This window comes from Balaenoptera acutorostrata, chromosome 9, assembly GCF_949987535.1.
Source record: "Balaenoptera acutorostrata chromosome 9, mBalAcu1.1, whole genome shotgun sequence".
Lineage (NCBI taxonomy): Eukaryota > Metazoa > Chordata > Mammalia > Artiodactyla > Balaenopteridae > Balaenoptera > Balaenoptera acutorostrata.
In genome coordinates this window covers 12,486,927-12,508,157 of record NC_080072.1, presented here as the reverse complement: position 1 = coordinate 12,508,157, position 21,231 = coordinate 12,486,927, and the positions used below count along the sequence as shown (strand labels likewise).

Genomic DNA, 21,231 nt, shown 5'->3' with positions numbered 1-21,231 from the left:
ACAAGGGGAATTCTTATTTTTAAACCAAACAAAGTTATTTTTTGGAGGTGAGTTTTTTATTTGGTTAATTTGCCGTGAAATCAGAAGCCTGTAAGATCTGAAGGCCCATGACTGCTTTCATGTCTTATATTTAATTTTAAGATTTGTTTTTGTTTTGCAAACACATTCTTGTAAAAATACTGATGCTAGATAACCATATAACCAACTCATCAGTGGCTGAAAACTGGATGTTCTCTTCCTTCTCCCTTTGAAAATGCGAATCATTTGAAAATTATAACTGCAATAGATACTGCCCTAATTGTAACAAGATGGGCCTTAATATGTAAGCTGCTCATTAGCTTTAAACTGGTATGTATCTATAATAATCCTCTGATTTTGTACCCCCCACCCCTTAATTCTTTTTAGACTAGAACACTTCCTTGAATTTCTTTTCCAGACATGAGTATTTCTTGAAAGCTGATTTCATTCTTGTGACGTTGTGGCTTCAGAGGAAATGGAACTTTGTTCCTTCTTTTAATATAATTTATGCAAGGGCTACAGTAAGATTTTAATGTCTGGATCTCCTAATTATAGCAAGTGCAGTTAAAAAGAAAGAAAAAGGACAATGTGTACAGTCTGTTGGGCTGTAGTTCTTATTTCATTAACAAATTTTCAAATGCTCTTTCTGCCTTGACCCCAGCCTAGGGGTTTCTTGGTGGATCTTTGGAAGATTGGTCATGTTGCTACCAGAGTGTCAGTTTCCCACTCAACCTTTAGGGGGAGGGATGAGGGAATCTGAAGAAGGAGTACAAAGGCAGTTTGAAAATAGGTTCTGGATGACTGAGTGGTGGTGGTTTGGGTCCAGCTTTAAATGCTGGGCTTTGTGTAGCTGCAGTGAACATCCTAGTTAACTAGCGTCCAGGACTATTTCACGAACTGAGGCATTGTTTTGACTGGTGTGTACTATTAGAGCCTTTTGGATGATAAGATGGAAGATTTGTCTTTTACCTCACCTCTCCTAGTTCTTCCAGGAAATATAATAAGGGGTGTGAATAAGTAAATCTTTTATTTTTTGTTTTGCTCCCCATTTTGGTTTGGGGGTAAAAAAAGACAAGTAAGTAAGAGTTGTGCAGATTTTTCTTTCCTTGTCTGACTCCTGTATGCTGTTGGTTTCTTTGTTATATGACTAAGGTATGCTATGTTCCAGGTGGGGGCCTCCTTTGGGTGCTTAGAGTCCGAGTGCCTTTCTTAGGGTTCCAGTTATGGAGAGTTACAGGGGTTAGAACATGTTCTTTCAGCTAGGATAAAAATGGGGAGTATTGGAAATCTTAAAAAAAAAAAAAGCTCCAAGTGCAATTCAGCCTTGGGTTTATGAGGTAGTTGCTCTCTAAGGATGAGTGAGAGAGGATGGATGCAAATAAATTAAGCATAGATCACTCTTCAATTGGAATAGCAAAATGATTAGCTCTGTAATAATTTATTGCTTTCTATTTTGGCACCTGGTGGTCCTCTGTTACTAACTGCCCACCCTCCCTCCCCCACCCCCCTCCTTGTTTTTTTACTGAGTGCTAAGCATTTTGCATAAACTATTGTATTTACTTTATTTCCTACAACAACTTTTTGTTTGTTTGTTTTTTGGTTTATTTTTTGTTTTTTAAGGAATTTGAGCCTCAGAGATGCTGAGGTTTGCTGAAAATTTCAGGGCTTGTAAGTGACCAAGGCCAGGATTAAACCCTGGTCTGACTAACTACAAAGTTAGTGGACTTAACCACTAAAACACTGCCATTCTCCACAGAGAATAGAAACGAGCCAGAACTAAAATGAGCCCTTGCTAGAGGCAGGAGTGTTTCATCTTGCCTGAAGGTCAGTGCTTATTTAGATTTCCAACCCCCTCCGTGTTAGAGTAATGTACGCAAAAAAATCCATTTTCCATAAAGCCTGTGGGGAGGTGGGGAGCTAGATATGTTAGAATGGATATTATTTCAATCTTTAGAACAGGAGTCTTTCCATATGCACACCATTCCCCTCCTCTACTTTCTTAAACTTACTGGAAATGTCTCAAACTTCATTTGATTGTCAGTGAAATTTCTTCTTCCAGAGAATTTTCTGGCATGTGGTTTGGAATGATACTGCCAACTTGCAGGGAGAGGTTTGTAGCAGGTAGTTCAAATAATGTTTATCACACTATGTTAAAATTGTCTATTTATTTTTTGAATTTTTGAATTTTATTTAATTTATTTTTTATACAGCATGTTCTTATTAGTTATCTATTTTATACATATTAGTGTGTATATTGTCAATCTCAATCTCCCAGTTCATCCCACCCCCCTCCCCCCACTTTCCTCCTTTGGTGTCCATACATTTGTTCTCTACATCTGTGTCTCTATTAAATTATCTATTTATTTTTGTCTTTGCCTCTGTACTGACCTACTTGAGTGTAGGTACTGTCTTACCTCTGTATCCTCTTAGCACCTATCTTAGTGTCTGGGATATATTGAGGTGCTCAGTAAGCTTTGGTTAAATAGGCACTATGGGAATCAGTGAGGGACTTTTGTGGGGAAGGCTGAAAGGAAGTTGAAATAGGAAGCAATTCAAGAAAGATTAATAAAATTGCAATGTAATTTTGAAACTTTAGTCTGTAGTTTCAACCTTTTACACATCTCCCGCCTTCCATTTTTAAATAAAGTTTCTGGAAATAATTGAAGATTTAAAATTTTAATTTCTCTTTAGTCCTGTTTTCTTTCTGGGCAGACGGTACAAATAATAGTGTAAAAAGTAAGGGTCCGGGACTTCCCTGGTGGCACAGTGGTTAAGAATCCGCCTGCCAATGCAGGGGACACGGGTTCGAGCCCTCATCCAGGAAGATCCCACATGCCGCGGAGCAACTAAGCCCGTGCGCCACAACTACTGAGCCTGTGCTCTAGAGCCCGCAAATCACAACTGCTGAGCCCGTGTGTCACAACTACTGAAGCCCGCGCGCCTAGAGCCTGTGCTCCACAACAAGAGAAGCCACCGCAGTGAGAAGCCCAAGCGCCCCAACAGAGTAGCCCCTGCTCGCCACAACTAGAGAAAGCCTGCACGCAGCAACGAAGACCTAACGCAGCCAAAAATAAATCAATAAATAAATTAAAAAAAAAAAAAAGTAAGGGTCCTAGTCAGTTCATTTCATACTATAGGCAGCTGTTAACTTCAACCACTGAAACCTTAAATGCAGCCATTTTCTTGGGGAGAGGAACTCGTTACCCAGAACATATCAGGGCCGCAGCAGGGAAATATTGCTTTCAGCCATGTTGGAAGTGAATGGTTTTTATACTTGTTAATGAAAACAGAAAGCTTGGGAACATAGTTTTGAACATTAGTGCTTCAAAGAAAGTATGTTTGGGCATCATTGTACTTTTTTCACTGCTTTCACTGTGAAACTTCAGGAGATTTTGTTCACAAAGTGGGAAGTTTATGAGTTTAAGAACCCAAATTAATTTTCATGGGAAATTTGGAATAATAGTAACAAGAAATTTGCCTAAAGGAACAAGCCATAGGTTATCAGTATACGATTTCATGTTCTCTTCCCTTGCAAAAGGGGTTAAATGCTTTGAGAAGCTGAAATAGGGATTGCTCTGCCTAAATGCAGCTGCCTCCAAGGTTTGCAATAGAGGGCATTGATATAGCCTGGCAGGGAGATTGTGAAGGCGGGGAAGAAAAACTGTTCTGGTTAGAACTAACAAGTGGGATATAAGGGTATGGATTAATTTGTATTTAGTTATATTGTATAATGTATTTTTGGAAGTAATTTTTTTCCCACTAAGTCTACTTGGAATTGCATGTTATTGATTATTAAATATTAAGTATTGAGAACAGGGCCCACATTTACTATTCTGGTTCAGGGACAGTGCTCCCCATTTTTAAGGCCATTTCCTCTCCAGTGAGTCCTTAAGCCTTTTTGGAGTGGTGTGGGCAATTTATTTTATTTTTTAAAAATTTATTTATTTAATTTTGGGTGCGTTGGGTCTTCGTTGCTGTGCGCAGGCTTTCTCTAGTTGAGGCGAGCGGGGTCTACTCTTTATTGCGGTGCGTGGGCTTCTCATTGCGGTGGCTTCTCTTGTTACGGAGCATGGGCTCTAGGCGCGCGGGCTTCAGTAGTTGTGGCATGTGGGCTCAGGAGTTGTCGTTCGCGGGCTCTAGAGCACAGGCTCAGTAGTTGTGGCGCGTGGGCTTAGTTGCTCCGTGGCATGTGGAATCTTCCTGGACAAGGGCTCGAACCCGTGTCCCCTGGATTGGCAGGCGGATTCTTAAACCACTGCACCACCAGGGAAGTCCCGGTGTGGGCAATTTAAATCAGGCATGTAGTGGGAACATTATAAGGATCCAGAGTTTTCTTAAAGCCTTCTTTGATGGCTAACAGATAATTTGGGCATCACTTTCACAAAACTTGTGCCATTGTGTGATGATAAAAGAAACTTTAACTTTTTATTTTGAAAACATTTCAAGCTTACAGAAAAGTTGGAAGAGTAGCACAATAACTCCTGTATACCCTTCATTCACCTTGACACCAATTGTTAAAATTTTGCCACAAATGCTTAATTATTCTGTATTTTTTGATCAATATGCTGACTAAACAGGGAATTTCCAATCTCAGTGTTCCATAAATTTAGAGAGGCAAGGCAGCTTTGCATGGTTAAGAGCATGGATGCCAGAGCCAGACTGCCTGGGTTCAAATCTTCTACCACTTAACTAGCCAAAATTGGGAAAATTGTTTAATTGCTCTATGCCTTGATCTCCTTGTTTGTAAAATAAGGACAATAATATTAACCATCTCATAGGACTGTTGTGATGATGAAGTGACTTAATACGTGCAAAATTCATAGGATGTTGCCCAGCTCATGGGAACACCTTGTGTTTGCTATTAGAATGGATACTTTAAGTGAACTCAAACATCATTTGTCTGCTGGACTAAGTTCCCTCTAAGGTGTCTTAAAACCTGAGACTCTATGGTGGATATAGATGCTTATATTACAGAATAAATGGGCATCCTGGATGGATAGGCTAACTTTTTTTCTTTAATGGGGAAAAAAGTGCCTTTAGCAATAGGCAGGTTTGGGGAGTTACATGGGCAGGGTTGTCCAAAATATGGGTGCTAGGGGAATGGGTAACCCTTAATAAAGTAAGGTGTGAGTGAGGGAAGAGAAGCTGGTGGCAAAGCTTGAATCTCTTGCAGTAATTTCTTAGGAGACTTGGATACTTCAGGGGAAAAAACAGCAATACAAGTTTCTCCCACCTTTTTGTATCTACAAGAGACAGAACTCTAGCACCCAAGGATAAACTTCCTTTAATTTTGGCAGAGAGCGGGTTGAAAAAGCTCTGTTTGGGTTTATTATTCTTGACTTTGAACCAGATTCTTTTCCTTGCCGTCTCACTTGTCCAACCAGGATTTTGTAGGATAACGTTAGTTTTGAATGTACAGGAAACAGTTACATAGCAATGAAGGCAGTTTTTTTTTTTACTATGTCTTTTCTTGAAACAAACCTCCCTTTTTTATGTTCAGGAAACATCATTTTCTATTTTCAACCTTTATTTAAACTGAAACTTGGAGAAATTTTGAGTTCATCAGCGCTTCCTGTGAGAAGTGTGCCTCTGAGAAGAAGGTCTGCTCTTCTATGTGGAAAAGCTGAACTGTGGCCCGTGGGAAATACACGTGTGTTAGATGCAGCCTTGCCTGGAAACCTGGTTTCTTCCAGCCTAAGATTTTCCTTCTTTTTTTCCTTCCCTCATACTAAATAACCCATGAAACTAGTGTTCTGAATAGTATTTAAACTTAATTTCTATTGGCACTCCGTAGCTTCCTATCATAACTCCTTCACCCAGCTCTCCATAATTTTTTTAAACCCCCATTTCCCTCTACTGATTCTCCTACGTTTTCTTCTTTTCGTTTGCTTTCCCCTTTCTATTTGGTGTCTCCCTTTGTCTTTTTGCCTCCCCTGTCTTTTTTTCCCCTTAGATTGGTGGTCTTCACGGGCATCACTTTGCCTCACTAACACGTAATAGGGAAGACATTTCTTTTTTTTTTTAGATTTATTTATTCATTTATTTATTTTTGGCTGCGTTGGGTGTTTGTTGCTGAGCACAGGCTTTCTCTAGTTGTGGCGAGTGGGGGCTACTCTTCGTTGCGGTGCACGGGCTTCTCATTGCGGTGGCTTCTCTTGTTGCGGAGCACGGGCTCTAGGCGTGTGGGCTTCAGTAGTTGTGGCACGTGGGCTCTAGAGCGCAGGCTCAGTAGTTGTGGCGCACGGGCTTAGTTGCTCCACGGCATGTGGGATCTTCCCGGACCAGGGCTCGAACCCGTGTCTCCTGCATTGGCAGGCGGATTCTTAACCACTGTGCCACCAGGGAAGTCCTGGAAGAAATTTCTAGTTCTTAAAATAGAATAGATTGTACTTCATGTGGTGAAGGTACAAGTATTAGGATACTGCTTTTGGTTTATTTCAGTTAGGTCTAGATTAGGATTAATTGTTATGATTCAAGAAGATTGATTTCTTCTAGTAATTAAGATTAGGTTTTATTTTTTCGATTTTCAAATCTCATCCACATTTACTAATTAATTACTCATTTTGGTTCAGTTGACAGTAGAGCAAAAGATACTTACTTTTCCCAAAGTAAATTGTCAGTTTTGTGTGTGCTTCCCACGTTCTATATTGGAATGCGGTCTCATAATGAGAGGTCTCTTTGTGGAGTGAAAAGATTTTTGTTTTAGGGAGCTTATATTTGAAAAACCAAAATATATTCCGCTAGTTGAGGATATAAGACATTGTTATAGAAACTAAGTCAACTTCTCAGTACTTTTATCAAGGCACCTACAGTTCCCATTTCATTGCAAGTGAAGTAAATCTCATTGAAATAAAGTAGCTGGTGTATATTCAGTTCACTTTTAAAAACAGAGTGGTCTATTTTAAAGGAGAAATTGGTGCCAATCTGATTTCTTTCCACTGTTTCTTTGTTGGAATGGGGGATGTTCTGTAACCTCTCTGTTGTTCTCTTCTCTGTTGACTACTTTGTAAACCAGGGCAGAATTGGCCATTTGAATGTCTGCCCCGCTGAAGGTCAGCCAAATCTGCAGGTAAGGCTACTGGAGACCCCAACTGATGGGCCTAAGGTCACAATTAGAAAAAATGTATAGAAAGAAAAATGAAATAATACTGATTTATTTTTCTAAAATTTAACTTTTTGTTTTCATTACAAAAGTAAAACATCTTCATTCATTCATTCAAAAGAAATTTGAGAGCCTGCTGTACACCAAATAGACCTCACAGAGCTTACATTCTAGTTGGAAGAGATAGATATTAAGTAAGCAAGTAAATATATAGTAAGTCAGAGTGTGATAACACTATTGAGGAAAAAATAAATCAGAATATGTAGGGTGGTGAATAAGAAGTGCAAGGGTGGGAGTGAGGTTGTTTAATACAGAGTGGTCAGGGAGGACCTCACTTACAAGGTATGTTTGAAAGAGACTTAAAAGAAATTAGAGAGTGAAGTCACATAGATATGGGTACAAAGTGCAAAGGCCCTGAGGCTGGTTGTTACCAGCAAGCAAGAGATGGGGGCAGTAGACGTGTTCAGAAAGGTCCAATGGGTGTGTGTTGGAGATAAGGGGAGACACAGTATAGGACCTCCTCCTGCACTATACGGTACAAAGAAAAGTCTCCTCACTTCAGACCCCAGAGACAACAGCTGTTAACAGTTTTTTGTGTAGGCTTTGTAAGGAGTTGAGGGAACACCTGGCCCAGCCTCCATCTTTGTCCCATTGCAGAAGTTGCATGTGAGTATAGTCAGCACATAATTTGCAAAGTAGCAGAATTTGCATAGGTTGATGACCCTTGTCTTGGAGAATGATAAAAGTAAGGCAACTACTTAGAATGAGCTTGTATGTGTTTGGGACGTGAGATCAAAATTTTCTTCCCTAGAGAAATCTATTTCTCCACCTTCTTTTTTTTTTTTTCTCCTCCACCTTCTTATCTACAGATTCAAATTTCTATGAATAGTAGAAGTGACAGCCTTCTTTTTGAGCAGATTGAGTTTCCTTTTGAGTACATTTGTTGATTTGGTTTATGACCAAATATTATGCCTACCCCGCTTATCTGCTGCTTTTCGTTTTGCTCATTAGACTGAAAAGCTCCTGCTTCCCTGCAGCCCTAATCATTGGGATTAAATGGCTTCAGGTACCATTTTATAGGTCACCATATCCATATTTCTGTCTTGCACATCAGGGGACATGATCAATCCTGATAACTAACTGTCTCTTTTTCCTTTCTATATGTGTGTTTAAGCAGTAATGGTTGTTAAAGCATATTGCTGAACCACTTGGCCTGGTTGGCTTTGGTGGGATTGAAGAAGAAGCACCAACTGTTTAGTGATTGATGTTCTGTGGCAACCCCATAATGGAAAGTAAAAGGATATTTGATTACCAGAGTAGCTGTGTCTTGAATCACCCATTCTTACTTTCCCTCTCAAGATTTCTGGTTTAGCTAGCCTGTCCTTCAGTGAAAGAATTTCTCTGTCTCTCTCTGTTTGGAGTGTAGCCCTAGAACTTGACCTGGTTACCCTCTCTTCTTCTCTTAGTTGTCATTCTGTTACTTAATATCATCCTTGGGCGATGACCTCAATCAGGAAACATTTTTCCCCCTTCCATCCTCTTCTCCTTTGGTCAGGTAACTGTATATCATCTTGCAGGAAATACTCTAGGCAATCAGGTTCCCCCAAATTTTGAAGTTGCTTTAAATAACTGCTTGATGTGTATTACTTCAGCATTTGTAGATGTTTGCAGTTGTCTTGAAAGTATGTCTTTCAATGCCATTCTTCTTTCCTAAGTCTTCAGTGACATGCTTCTTTGTGGAAATATTTCTCTTTATGCCTCTTCTAAAAACATCTTGCTACTCACTTGCCCTTACTCAAACTAGAAGTTAAAGTGACTTGGCTAAGTGTCAGAGGTAACACTTGAATCCAGAGTTTCTGGTTACTTCTATTGTCAGCTGGGCTAAAATTATCTAGGGTCTTGAATGCTAGATTTAGGACTTCGGACTTCTTCGGGGATGGAATGTGGAACAGTCTTTGAAAATGTGGCACAACTCTTTGTTCCTTGGAGGAAAGCTAAACTGAGTCATTTAGAAAATAACTGGGTTTACAAATTGGTACTCACATTGTCTTCACAACAGTTGCAGGTTACATGGTGGCACAGAACATTTTAGATTATTATTAACTCGTATTACTCTTAAATATGTACATATGTGACACAACATGCATGCAGTATGAAATTATTTCTTATATTGGCAACTAGATGAACATTGAATCCTAGAATTGTGTATAGTTTCATTTTTATAAAAATATTTAATAAGATTTGATTGGATTTTCATATTTTTAAATAAAAATTCCAGCTCTGTATGTTAAATTAAAAAAAAAAAAAAAAGTTGGGTTGTCCAATCTGCAGTGTAAATAGGGATGTCCACCACTGTAGCAACTCAGGATTCCAAAGTGAGATAGTTCTTTCTTTTAGGTTCTGAGTCTAGAATATAGCATTTAGGATTGTGTCATTCTGGCCATTTATATATTTAAATCCATGCTTTCAAATCCAGACTTGAATAATGAGCTGTCTGCTGAATAGTAAAGCAGGTCCAAAAAAATGTATTTTATAACTAATGCCCTTTTTGGGAGAGGAATGTGGTGGTCAGAAGGTTGCCTGGGATAGGTCGGTACGGTGGTTCCCAATAGCTGACTCTCAGAATCACTTTGAGGGCTTTTTGCAAACATGAATTCTGAGGCATTCCCTCCAGAAATTGAGGTATGAGGGATGGGGAGGTAGATTTGGGAGATTGTATTTTTAAAAAAGCTTCCCAGGTGATTCTGATCACTTAGGCTTGAGGACCACAAAATCTGAACATTTGAGTTAAGCTACATATCTATATGATTTCTCAGATGGGTGGTTATTTACTTAGTATAAGAAGTAGAGAAGAATAGTTCATGGTAGTAGACATGGTAAGAAGGTTGCTAATTTGAAGTTTTCTACCTCTGTATCCCGTATTGTTTTGGAATTACAGATGTCACCGCCTGATTTGGGGATTCTGCCAGCACTTAGTATGGAATTGAGGACTTGCCTCTTAGGGGGAAGGGAAACTTTTAGACCATATCTCCATTTCCCCTCTCCATTTTGAAATTGTGGAACAAATTCAGGAGAGGATGTTAACATTGAAACTCAGCTGGACAATTTGTTTAAAACTCGACAGGAAGGGCCAATGTTACTTCCTGTCTGAAAAGGAAGTGCTGGCTTCCTTCCCTTCCTCCTTGGCTAATGCTGGTCAACTTAGAATATGGGTGGGGGAGGGGCTGATCGCGTTACTACTTCAGCTGGCTGTCCGTTCCATGGGAAATAGGGTTATCATCAATGTTCAGTAGCAGAAGCATTTGCTCCCTTCTTTCCTTGCGTGAAACATGGTGATGGGTGCTGTGTGGGCTCCTGTCTACTTGCCCTTATGTGATAGCCCTGTGCTAGGTTTGGCTGTTGCAGTCCAGGAAGGCTTCCAATCTCCCAGACGTTATTTTACATTCAACCTTATACCTCCCCTGTATTCCCTGACATTTGAAAATAGATCAAGGAGTTGTAGGGAAGAAACTGAAATCCATTTGACACTGAGGGGTGGGTTGTGGAAAGGAGAACATAATTGGGCAGAGGGGAGTGGATGACAAAAGTTTCTTATTTTAAATTGAGCCAAGAAAGCATTCCTTCTAAGTGGGGCCAGTTGGCACTCTTCCTGCTATTTTAGTTCTGGCTTCTCCTTCCTACTGGCCAATTGTATTACGTGTTTGATGTGAGTTTGAACTCTGGTCTCTGGGGTTGGGGGGAGGGAGAGTGGTGGAAACAGCTGGTGCCTTCATCAAGCTATCTCAATTATGCTGCTTTTCAGGGTGTTTAGGGGGAGGGTGGTAGAGGAATTGGATGTGTGTTAGCGGAGTCCTAGCAACTCTCAGTAGTGGGATTGGATTCTTGGGCACTCTTAATGCTATGTGGGATGTTGGCTAGTTGGAATGTAGCAAAACCTTTTCCCAATCACATTCTTTTCTCTGCCTCCCCTCCCTCCAGTTCTTTCAGCTTTGGGCCTGACTTGGAGAGAAAGGGGTATGTGGGAAGTTATATAGCAAAACAGATTCATACTTTTCCAACCATTGAGTATTCAGCTTAAGTCTTGGGCCTTTCTATTGACTTTCTCCTTACCCATTTGTTATTCCCTTGGTTGGGTTTTCTAAATGTCTGCAAACAGCCAGAGACACAAGTAGACCAGGACTTTTTTTTTTTTAATTTTTAAATTAAATTAAATTAATTTATTTATGGCTGTGTTGGGTCTTCGTTTCTGTGCGAGGGCTTTCTCTAATTGCGGCAAGTGGGGGCCCCTCTTCATCGCGGTGCGCGGGCCTCTCACTATCGTGGCCTCTCTTGTTGCGGAGCACAGGCTCCAGACGCACAGGCTCAGTAATTGTGGCTCACGGGCCTAGTTGCTCCGCGGCTTGTGGGATCTTCCCAGACCAGGGCTCGAACCCGTGTCCCCTGCATTGGCAGGCAGATTCTCAACCACTGCACCACCAGGGAAGCCCCTAGACCAGGACTTTTGATGAAGTTGTGCTGAATTGCGATCAGTTGGCTATACTGGTCTCCTTCCCTCCTTCCCATTGTGGGGTTTCTATATTTCTGAGTCAGCATGCAGTTTCTGTCTCACCTACTCAATTTGAGGCAGAGAACCTGCTAAGCATCCTTTTGGAGTAGCAGTAGCAGCACTGATACGGGTGTGTCCAGTTCTGTCTGGGGTGTGTCTTTTATAACCCTCTTTTTTTTTTTAAGTATCTCAGAAAACTCTTCTACTATTTTTATCTGCTTTTTATATAACCATCTCACACAGTAGTACTTAATTGACTGATTTATTTGGCCTGGGCTATGAATAAGGGAGAATTGGATAAGAATACCAACAATTGTAACTAATTTTAAAAATTATTTTTGAGTGAAAAAGGGAGTCCGATTTAGTGCTAGGTAAGAGATCTGTAACTTTTTTGTGTGTGTACTTCAGTGATACAGTTTGCAGTGGCTAGGCCCTGCTGTTAAGTTCTGTTCTAAAACGTAGTGTTGCTAAATATTCTTTTTTCTATCCAGTCCTAGAATGGCTGACTATTGTGTATATACCTGCCCCATTTCCTTCCATCTGGTTATATCATAGCCAGATATGGACTAATTCCTTCTAATTGTGCTGTTTTAGACTTATCTCCTTTTGCATCAGCATGTACTATCCGAATCAGGCTTCTGCACAGAGTACTTCTAGCAGATCCAAGAAGAAGGGGAAAGGAGTGTAGGAGAAAGGGAGGAGAAAAGATGAGAAATGATAGTGTATTACTAGTTAGTTGCCTGGAATGTCCCTCTGGTTTGAGACCTCTGTGCTGAGCCTTATACTATGCTTTATGCAAGAATTGAGCCCTGGGGGCAAAGGGTGTTGTTTTGGATTTCAAGAATCTTTGGCTAAATAGAGCTTGATCTATCTGCATCTTTGCTTCTAAAGTTTAGAGCTAACGTCCAGTGGGCTTGTTTAAGATAACAGAAAAATGAATCATTTATCCCATTCTTGGTGTCAGCTGTGGACCCTTACCAGGAAGGGAGGCTTTCTCTTCTGATGAGGTTCCAAATCTACAACCCCTGATCCACTCCAGGGGGAGCAGTGAGCAGGAAAAGCTGTTTGTTGTGTTGACTTTTTTTGCTGCAAGCACTACTGTGCAATTCCTAGTGGGCCTCCTTTCATTCCCTAGGGAAGTAGAGAACTTTACTCCTAGCATCTGCTGATACCTATTCTGCCTCTTTGTAGGGTGGAGTCTGCTGCCTTTGTTTGTTCTATTTGGGGCCTCTTAAAAAATCAGCTTTATGTTTGTGGGGAAAAGAGTTTGAAAGACTTTGAAAACAGTAGAAATGGGTGATAGAGAAGTTGACAGAGGATGTGTCCTAAAGTAGTTTTTCCAGGTGGGAATATTCCATTGACTGAATTCAGGTTGGTTATCAGATTGCCATGATGAAGCTTTCTATGAGATGTATCACACGTAGCTGAGCTGAGTATAATACCAGTTTTAAGATCCACAGCCTCCAGAGTGAAGAAACTAGCTAAGTAGGAATCTTGAAAATCCCCTCAGCCCCTCTGAACCCTTAGATCTTCACACAGTATCTTTCTGCTGATTCTTAAAGGCCTGAGCTTTGTCCTATGTAGTGTTGGCTTGGGGCAGGGAGGAGGGTTGTTTTCCCTGAACATGATAAGGAATTGAGCAGGGCAAAGTGGGAGCTCTGGCTGGTGATTGGTAGACAGGATGCCCTGGAATGCAGTTGGCTTGAAGCCCAGAATCCAGCACTTTGTATTTGTTTGTTTCTGGGAGACTGTGGTCTGGTGCTACTGTGACAGGAAGTGAGAAAGCTGGGAGTGGGGGAATGGAGAGGGGCGATGTCTTTGTGGTTCTCCTGTGAAATCTCTTTGTCCCTGGAGAGCAGCCCTGCTACCAGGGCTCTACTGAGAAGAGAGCAGCCTTTGTGTGTCTAATGGGTCTCAGAGCATCTAGCTACTCCGAGGGATTAGGGAGTGTGAATTCTGACTGTGGCCTTTTGCATTTTAGCACTTGAGTTATATAAATGGCTTCGATCTCTTAGTATTGGGGATCTCACTGACTTTTATGTGTGCTACTATTATTTATATATCTCTAGGATTTAATTAAGAAAGGAATTTTAGAAGGAGATAGATGTTTATTTATATTATGTTTATTCACTGTGTATATTGCAGATACCTTGTTGAGTCTGAAAGGGATAGAGAGAAACAGGCAATGCCGGGGCCCTGCATTTTAGGTCTCATCCTTCCAGTTGACATCTTACTATGTACAGAGCTGGAGAAACCTACCCATTTTTTATTTTAGTATTGAGAGGTACTGGCAATTCTCTGTTTGCGCTTAACTAGGGAATGGTTGGTAGTTTCCTAGGATTTTTTTTTCCCCTCTGTCTAGACTGAAGTAGCACCTGTAGCACTCTCTGTCCCCGCCCCCCACCCCCTCCCGCCGCCTTTTCCTCTTGTTTTGTGTTTTCCCTGCCCTCCATTCCAGCTGTGAAACAGGCATCTCTTCTCACTTTGTGGATTGGGTGGCTGAGTCCTCAGCTTCTTGCCAGGCTGGCTAGTCCCTGAGCACACACACAAGCCGGCCTTTGATTACCCAGGAGGACAGCTGCCCTAGAGGCAGATTGCTAACATACCGCTAGAACAATCCCTTCCCTCTGTTCTGATGCTGGCTAGCACAGTCTTCCCTGCTTCTAGTTCCTTCTGTTTCCCACCCCACCTCTGATCTGATCTTTGCTTTTGGTTTAGTGAGATGTCACGTTAAAAATGAGAGTAGGGATATTTGTGATTAGATTTCTTTCTTGAGCTGTGATTAGAGAATGTGGCAAGTAGCCAGATTTCTATAGTGGGCCTTTCAGTGGAAAAGTAGGTGATTGTGTACCAAGTAATACTATTACTTTTGCTCCTCTCACCTTTTCTCCTGAGTTCTTTTTCCTTTTAAAATGGGAAATCTAAGGTATTTCTCAATTCTGGCCATTCTTCTCCAGAATTGAGTGAGGTCTTGCTCTTTAAAATGAAGGCAATACCCAAAGGTCTAGGTGCTTCCACCTCATCCTTTCTCACTACCCTCCCCTCCTCCCCCCAAAGTTTACTTTTGGTCACCTTCTCTATTTGAGTTAGAATAACTTTTAACCACAGGAAGCATAGAAAGTTCATACTCATTTCACTCTATCAAGGAGAAGGAACACGGACTTGGAGTAGAAGAGATGCGTTTCTAGCCCTTACTAGTTATATGACGACCTTGAGCAGGATAGTGAATACTTTTTTAAAAAAATTAATTTAATTAATTTATTTTTGGCTGCATTGGGTCTTTGTTGCTGCACACGGGCTTTCTCTAGTTGCGGCACGCGGGCTTCTCATTGCAGTGGCTTCTCTTGTTGCAGAGCACTGGCTCTAGGCACAGGGGCTTCATTAGTTGTGGCACGCAGGCTCAGTAGTTGTGGCTTGTGGGCTCTAGAGCGCAGGCTCAATAGTTGTGGTGCACGGGCTTCGTTGCTCCGCGGCATGTGGGATCTTCCCGGACCAGGGCTTGAATCTGTGTCCCCTGCATTGGCAGGCGGATTCTTAACCACTGCGCCACCAGGGAAGCCAGTACTTCTGATGCACAGTTTACTCATCTATAAAAGGGGCCAACGTTGCCTCAAAGGTTGTTGGGAAGAGTATCTGTGATAATTTATAGGGGGAGGTCAGTAATTAATGACTCACAACTTTTCTCCCCCTGTAAGGTCAGATTTTCTTCTTTTAGATAGGGAGAAACATTTCCTTCAGCTATCTGCCCTGAGCTGAAATAGGACCTTCATATTTCCTATGATTTCTTCATAGACTCACACCTTCTCTCTCTTGCTTGTCTCAAAAGGGAGGCATACTCTAAACCTAATGGAAGGGGTGTCTTGTTGCTCTTTACAGGGCTCAGGGCTTTCTTAGGAAGCTGGACTGTAAATATGATTCAGTTACATGCTTTCAGCTTTTCCAAGTCATCTTCAAATGATGGGCAGAGAGATGGTGGGAATGCCAGAGATAGAAAGTTAGGAGGTTTGATGAGAAGCTGCCACTTTAAAAAAGAACTGGGAGCTCAAACAGTGGGGTGGCCTCTAGTAAACCTTAAGGTTAAGCTTTTTTTCCATGAATTTTTTTTCCTCTAGCCTAGGGTAGGGAAGAGTGTAAGGTGTCCTAGTTAATTTTAGGATTTCTCTTTCATGACACAGGAGTTAAACAATAATGTTCCATTTTGACTAGACTTTTTCTAATTTCCCATTGTATACCTGACCTCCTCTCTTTTCCCCTCCTTTTGTAGAATGGAGAAAGGCATTTGGCCTCTCCCCTTCCTCCAGTCTGACACCTCCCTCTGTTTTTTGCCCCTCCTTCTTATCTTTGTTTCCTTATTGGCCTCTCCCTAAAGCTCTGCTTTCTCCTTATAAGGCTGCGTGAGGTGCCTTTGGCAGGGTTGCAACAGGGACACAGGTAAGTAACTTGATGTGTCTCAGACTCTCAGGATTGAGAGAAAATTCAGTGTTATCTGTCCCAGTGGAAGGCCTTGGAGAGGCACGTGGGTGGTGGGGGAGGAGAAGGAGGTGGCCTGGCCTGAGAGATCAGAAGGACTTGTTAGACCAGTCCTGTGTGTGTGTCATACACGCTCCAGAGAGAAGCAGGTTTTGTTTCTTTCCATACCCTTTCAGTCCTGGGCCCCCTCAAGAGCCGAGAGCCACACCCTTCCTTTGCTTCAAAGCCAGTCTAACATTTAGACATTTTAGTATCTTATGGTTTGGGGGGTTCCCAGAATACTTGGGAGGGGAAAAGAGAGCAAGAAGAATGTTCCATCTGGTTTCTGAATTTAGGGTCAAGATGGTGGAGGTGATTTTTTTTTTTTTTTTTCCTTTTAAAGTCACAGTAAAAACTTTAAATCCTGACAGGTAACTAGAATGTTTAAGGTGTCCTAGTGACCTGTAGAGATTGCTAGCTCAGCTGCCTTTTAACAAGGAGTATTTCTTTAAAAAAAGAAAACCAAAAAAAACCTTTCACATATTTATTTTCCCTGGAACTCCAGTGAGATAGAATGATCACTCTTTCCTAAGAGGAGGGTGATTTGCCAGAGACTCCCTTAATTCATCAGATTTGTGTTGGACACAGTGAGACCTAGTCCTTACTTGTAAAACTGAAGACTCCTTCATTCAGCCTTTTGAGTGCTCTTAAGTGGAGAAGCTGAGCCTAGCGTAAAGCAGATCCCCAGGGAAGCACAGAAACTGCTAAACACCTAAGGCAATGCCGTTTCTGGAATGTCAGTTTTGTAATTCTGAGAAGTGCCCAGTTGACATGAGATTGTGAAGTGAGCAGAGTCCTTTCTCCATCTTATTTCAAGTCACTTTCAGAGACTTGGGGTTAGTGTGGGAGTGAGTCTTTCCAGCAGGGAGAAATATGAGAATTGTTCTGACTGAGCTTTGAATTGTTCTAAGCTTTGGATGGTGGAACATCAAGTGGTGGGTGGAGTACTAAGACTTTGGACTTTGGTATAAGCACTCTGTGATAAGAAGCCATAGAAAAACTATTGACAAAATATGTTCCTTTTGATTTAAAAATAAGGTGCCAATTTTCTCTGTTTGTGGTTGAACAGCATTAATTGCTTTAAACTTGGGGCAAATGCCAGTTAAGGCAAATAAATGCCTTTTAGGTGTTTGGAAGACCTACCTTTTTTGGTTTGAATGTTATGTAATACAGTTCTGTAGTGTTACAGGTGCTATATTTTATTGATTGGTATTCTTCAATAGAAGGCTCAGTGTGCTTTTTAAAAAAGCAGTTTGAAATCCCTAGGGTGATGTAGAAGAGGAATTTTGCTTATCATTGCATTTAGAGGGAAGGGATAACTTTATGACATTGGTTTTGATTTCATAATGAAGAAATAGGAAAAGGGAAGAGGGCTGCATTTGGACCTGGCTCTACAGAAGATAACAGTTCTTTCCTAAGAACCCAAAGACTATTTTACGGGGTTTAGAGTTCTCCATCTGAAGACAAATAATTTTTCTGCTTCCCCCAGAGGCTTATATGCCTGATTCTGGTCATCTCTTTGGATATACTTACCTGAAGTGCATGGAGGTGGGAGAGAGGTTCAGAGTTACCCAGCCTATAGTTTTACATATATTAGCCCATTAAAGCTAAACTCTGAAAAGTAATAAAAAGTAAAGCTTACAGGGGTTATTTATAACTTCTCCAAGGTCTCACAATTTGTTTTTGGCAGAGCCAGGACTTGAACTCCGGGTCTTTTGACCCCTGGCCTGGAGTTTAATTTTTTTTTTTTTCCCTTTAAGAGTGTGAAGGATTCCTGTAGTTTACAGGGCTACAGTAAGTGGGAGAGGGGAACATGTGGAGACGTGTGGTTTATTCAAAAGCCCTAACAACACGACCAAAACCCTAGTCTCTTTGTGTTAACTATTTGTAATAGTATTGTATTGGTAGCAGTAGCTTTCTGTGCGTCAAGACATTTTCTAAGTACTTTCCATGGATTGTCTCGTTTAATCCTCACAACCACCCTATGTATTTTATTTTTCCCATTTTACAGAAAAGAAACCTGAGGATTAGAGAGATTTGCCCAAAGTCATATAGCTAAGAAGCAATGGAGCTGGGATTTGAACGCAGTCAGTGTGATTCCAAAGTTTATGTTCTTAACCTCTAAAAATTATAATTTCAAATTATATTTCTATGGCCAATTTACAGTAGAACAAGTCATTGTGGGGATTGTGCTATTGGCAAGTGACTTTCTTCTTTTCCCCTTTTACCTGGTTGGCATTGTCAAACTGTTTGGTCTTTCTGGGTATTTGATTTAATTCAACTTCTTCTGGTTCAGAATTCTTACAGAAGAGATTGAATATTTACTGTTGTCATTGCTTGAATGTGGGAGCTTTGTTGTAGACTCGTAGGTCTGTAGGACCTATGGCTTGTTAAGAGTAAAACCAGGGCTTCCCTGGTGGCGCAGTGGTTAAGAATCCACCTGCCAATGCAGGGGACACAGGTTGGATCCCTGGTCCGGGAAGATCCCACATGCCGTGGAGCAACTAAGCGCCTGTGCCACAACTACTGAGCCTGCACTCTAGAGCCTGTGAGCCACAGCTACCGAGCCCTCATGCCACAACTACTGAAGCCCGCACGCCGCAACTACTGAAGCCCATGCGCCTAGAGCCCATGCTCTGCAACAGGAGAAGCCACCGCAACGAGAAGCCTGCGCACCGCAGCAAAGAGTAGCCCCTGCTCATCGCAACTAGAGAAAGCCTGCGCATAGCAACGAAGACCCAAACGCAGCCAAAAATAAAAAATAAATAAAATAAATTTATTTTAATAAAAAAAGAGTAAAACCAGTTACTCTGAGAAAATCTAGTGTTAGGGGAATTGCAAGGTTCACTTGTTCACTTTGCTCCTCTCCCCCACTTTGGCAATTCCTTGATCATCATTTTTAATTTTTTTTATTTTTTGGCTGTGCAGCTCGGCTTGCGGGATCTTAGTTCCCTGACCAGGGATTGAACCCGGGACCATGACAGTGAAAGCCCCAAGTCCTAACCACTGGACCACCAGGGAATTCCCAATGAACTTTTTTTAAGTGAGAACAAGTGTATCCATTGAAAATAATAAGTGGCCAACCTGTAAAGATGTTGGCCTGTAGTCTTAAGGCTTTCCTGATTCTAACTGCCAAAATCAGTTAATAGTTTGCAGATTCTGGTCTATAGTATGATTTTCTTATGATGTGTATGTTTGGCATGGAGAAGACTCAAGTCTCTTGAGTTGTGAGGTGGTGTACTATATATCTTGCCTAACTGCTTCGTTCTCTTCCCCCACATATGCTTGCTTTTTCCTCCCATTTATTTCTTTTCTCCCACTTATTTCTTATTTGTAGACATTATGGATAACCCTTTAACCTAAAGATAAATGGAAACTTTTTCTTTTCCCTTTTTCCTGTGATGTTTGGGTAGAAAGCTCTTAAGAGTTGTAAGAGAGAGGTGCTGGACTGTCCATTTTATATTGGACTTAAGTTCAAAATTTGCCATTAACTGAGACCTTGGGTAATTTCTACACCTATAGCCTGTTTTCTCATTTGCAGTAAAACTTCCATAGAGTTGCTGTAAGGATTGCCAGGATAATAAATGTAAAACATTCAGTAATTGCTAGTTCTTTTCACCCTCCCTTTCTCCTTAGTAATAAACTGCTAAGGCCTCAAATAGGGAATCGAGAGCTCATTATAGCAGATGTGTAATTCTGTGATAAATGCCAGGCACTTAGAAAAGCACCCTGTGTCCCAGGAACACTGGTCTAGGTGGGACCTCCCTCCTAGTAAATAGTGTTGGAGTAGGGAAACCAGCTCATCCACTCCTTAGAACCCAGTTATGCACTTGATCCAGTTAATTTTGTCTACTAGTTCACAAAATAGTTTTGGGCTGAGGCATTACTATTAAGTAATGTAATTGGAAGACAGAAACTAACTCTTGAAACAACTTAATACCTCACATTTGTATAGCATTGAATTCTCAGCCGATCCTCACATCAACTCTGAGTTAGACGGGGCTGGTGGTATTGGCATCTTACAGATGAGAACGTGGCGGTGACTTACTGCCGTTGTTGGCTAGTGGTAGAGCCAGGACTGGGACGTGTCTTCTGAGTCCAGTTCTGTCCTACAGAGCTCTGCTTCTGCCCTCTTTCAGGCAGAAAATTTCCCCCATGCTGTTAGGCCTAGGAATCTGATCTTCTTTTTCTTAACTTTTCTGCCTTCTTCTCCAAATTAGAGCCAGGTGGTCAGCTTTTAAAGCCACGAAGATGGGAGAAGCTGATGTTTTTCCAGATATTGCTTCCCGACCTAGAGCCCTGGGTAGAGGCCCTGCTACCCTTCCTAACTCCCTGTATTGTATTAGCTAAAGCTGTGGGGGCAGAAAGCGGCAATTTTATGGAAGGGTGACAGTTTCTCTGTGCAACAGGGAGTGTTGGCACTGTATGCCTGATAGTAGTGGTAGTTTGGTCTTTTATTAACAAAGAAGATTACAGGGCGGAGACTGCCGGAGTGCTAACTACAGTTCGGACAGACCCTGTTGAAACCCAGAACTGGAAGAATCTCCCCAGCTCAGGGTCCTCTTGGTGTGGAAGGTTCATAGGTCATTGTACATAGCAGATGAGGGCAAGTGCAAATGAAGTAATAGAGATGAAAAGGGAGCAACATTAAAAAAAAATAAGGCTACTTATTAAAGACCTTTGAGTGGCCTGTTGGAATGTAGGGTGGGAATTGAGAAAGTGACAATGGGCTTTGGACCTAAAGGAAGAACAGGAGTTGATAAGTGACTGCAGGAGCCCAGAGCCTGGGTAGGAGGACTTTGGAAAAAAGACTGCCACATTCTTGGATTTAGATCCACTGGAGGGAGTCTTGGTGATGGAGAATTAATTAGGGAGTTTATTGGGCACCTATTTATCAATTCCTCTGGGTACTCTTGCTTGCTGAATACTGCACATACTCTAAAGCAAACAGGCCCAAGCGATTGTGCTTGGTAGGGCTCTGGGGAGCGTGGGAAAGGGAACTGAAGCAAAAGGCTTAGCCTAGGCTAGTCCCCACATGTCTTCCCCACGACGACTA

The 21,231-nt window shown here is 41.5% G+C and overlaps 1 protein-coding gene across 7 annotated transcripts in view; it reads left to right on the top strand.

The window, feature by feature from the left end:
• The window catches only part of CTNND1 (catenin delta 1), a 48,169-nt gene that overhangs the window by 1,203 nt on the left and 25,735 nt on the right, over window positions 1-21,231 (top strand). Inside the window, exon 2 of one of the 7 annotated variants that reach the window (XM_007196470.2) lies at window positions 7,034-7,087. The exons of the other annotated variants lie outside the window; for them this stretch is intronic. The gene's annotated coding sequence lies outside the window, so the exon portion shown is untranslated. The remainder of the gene's footprint in view (window positions 1-7,033; window positions 7,088-21,231) is intronic. 7 annotated transcript variants of the gene reach the window in all.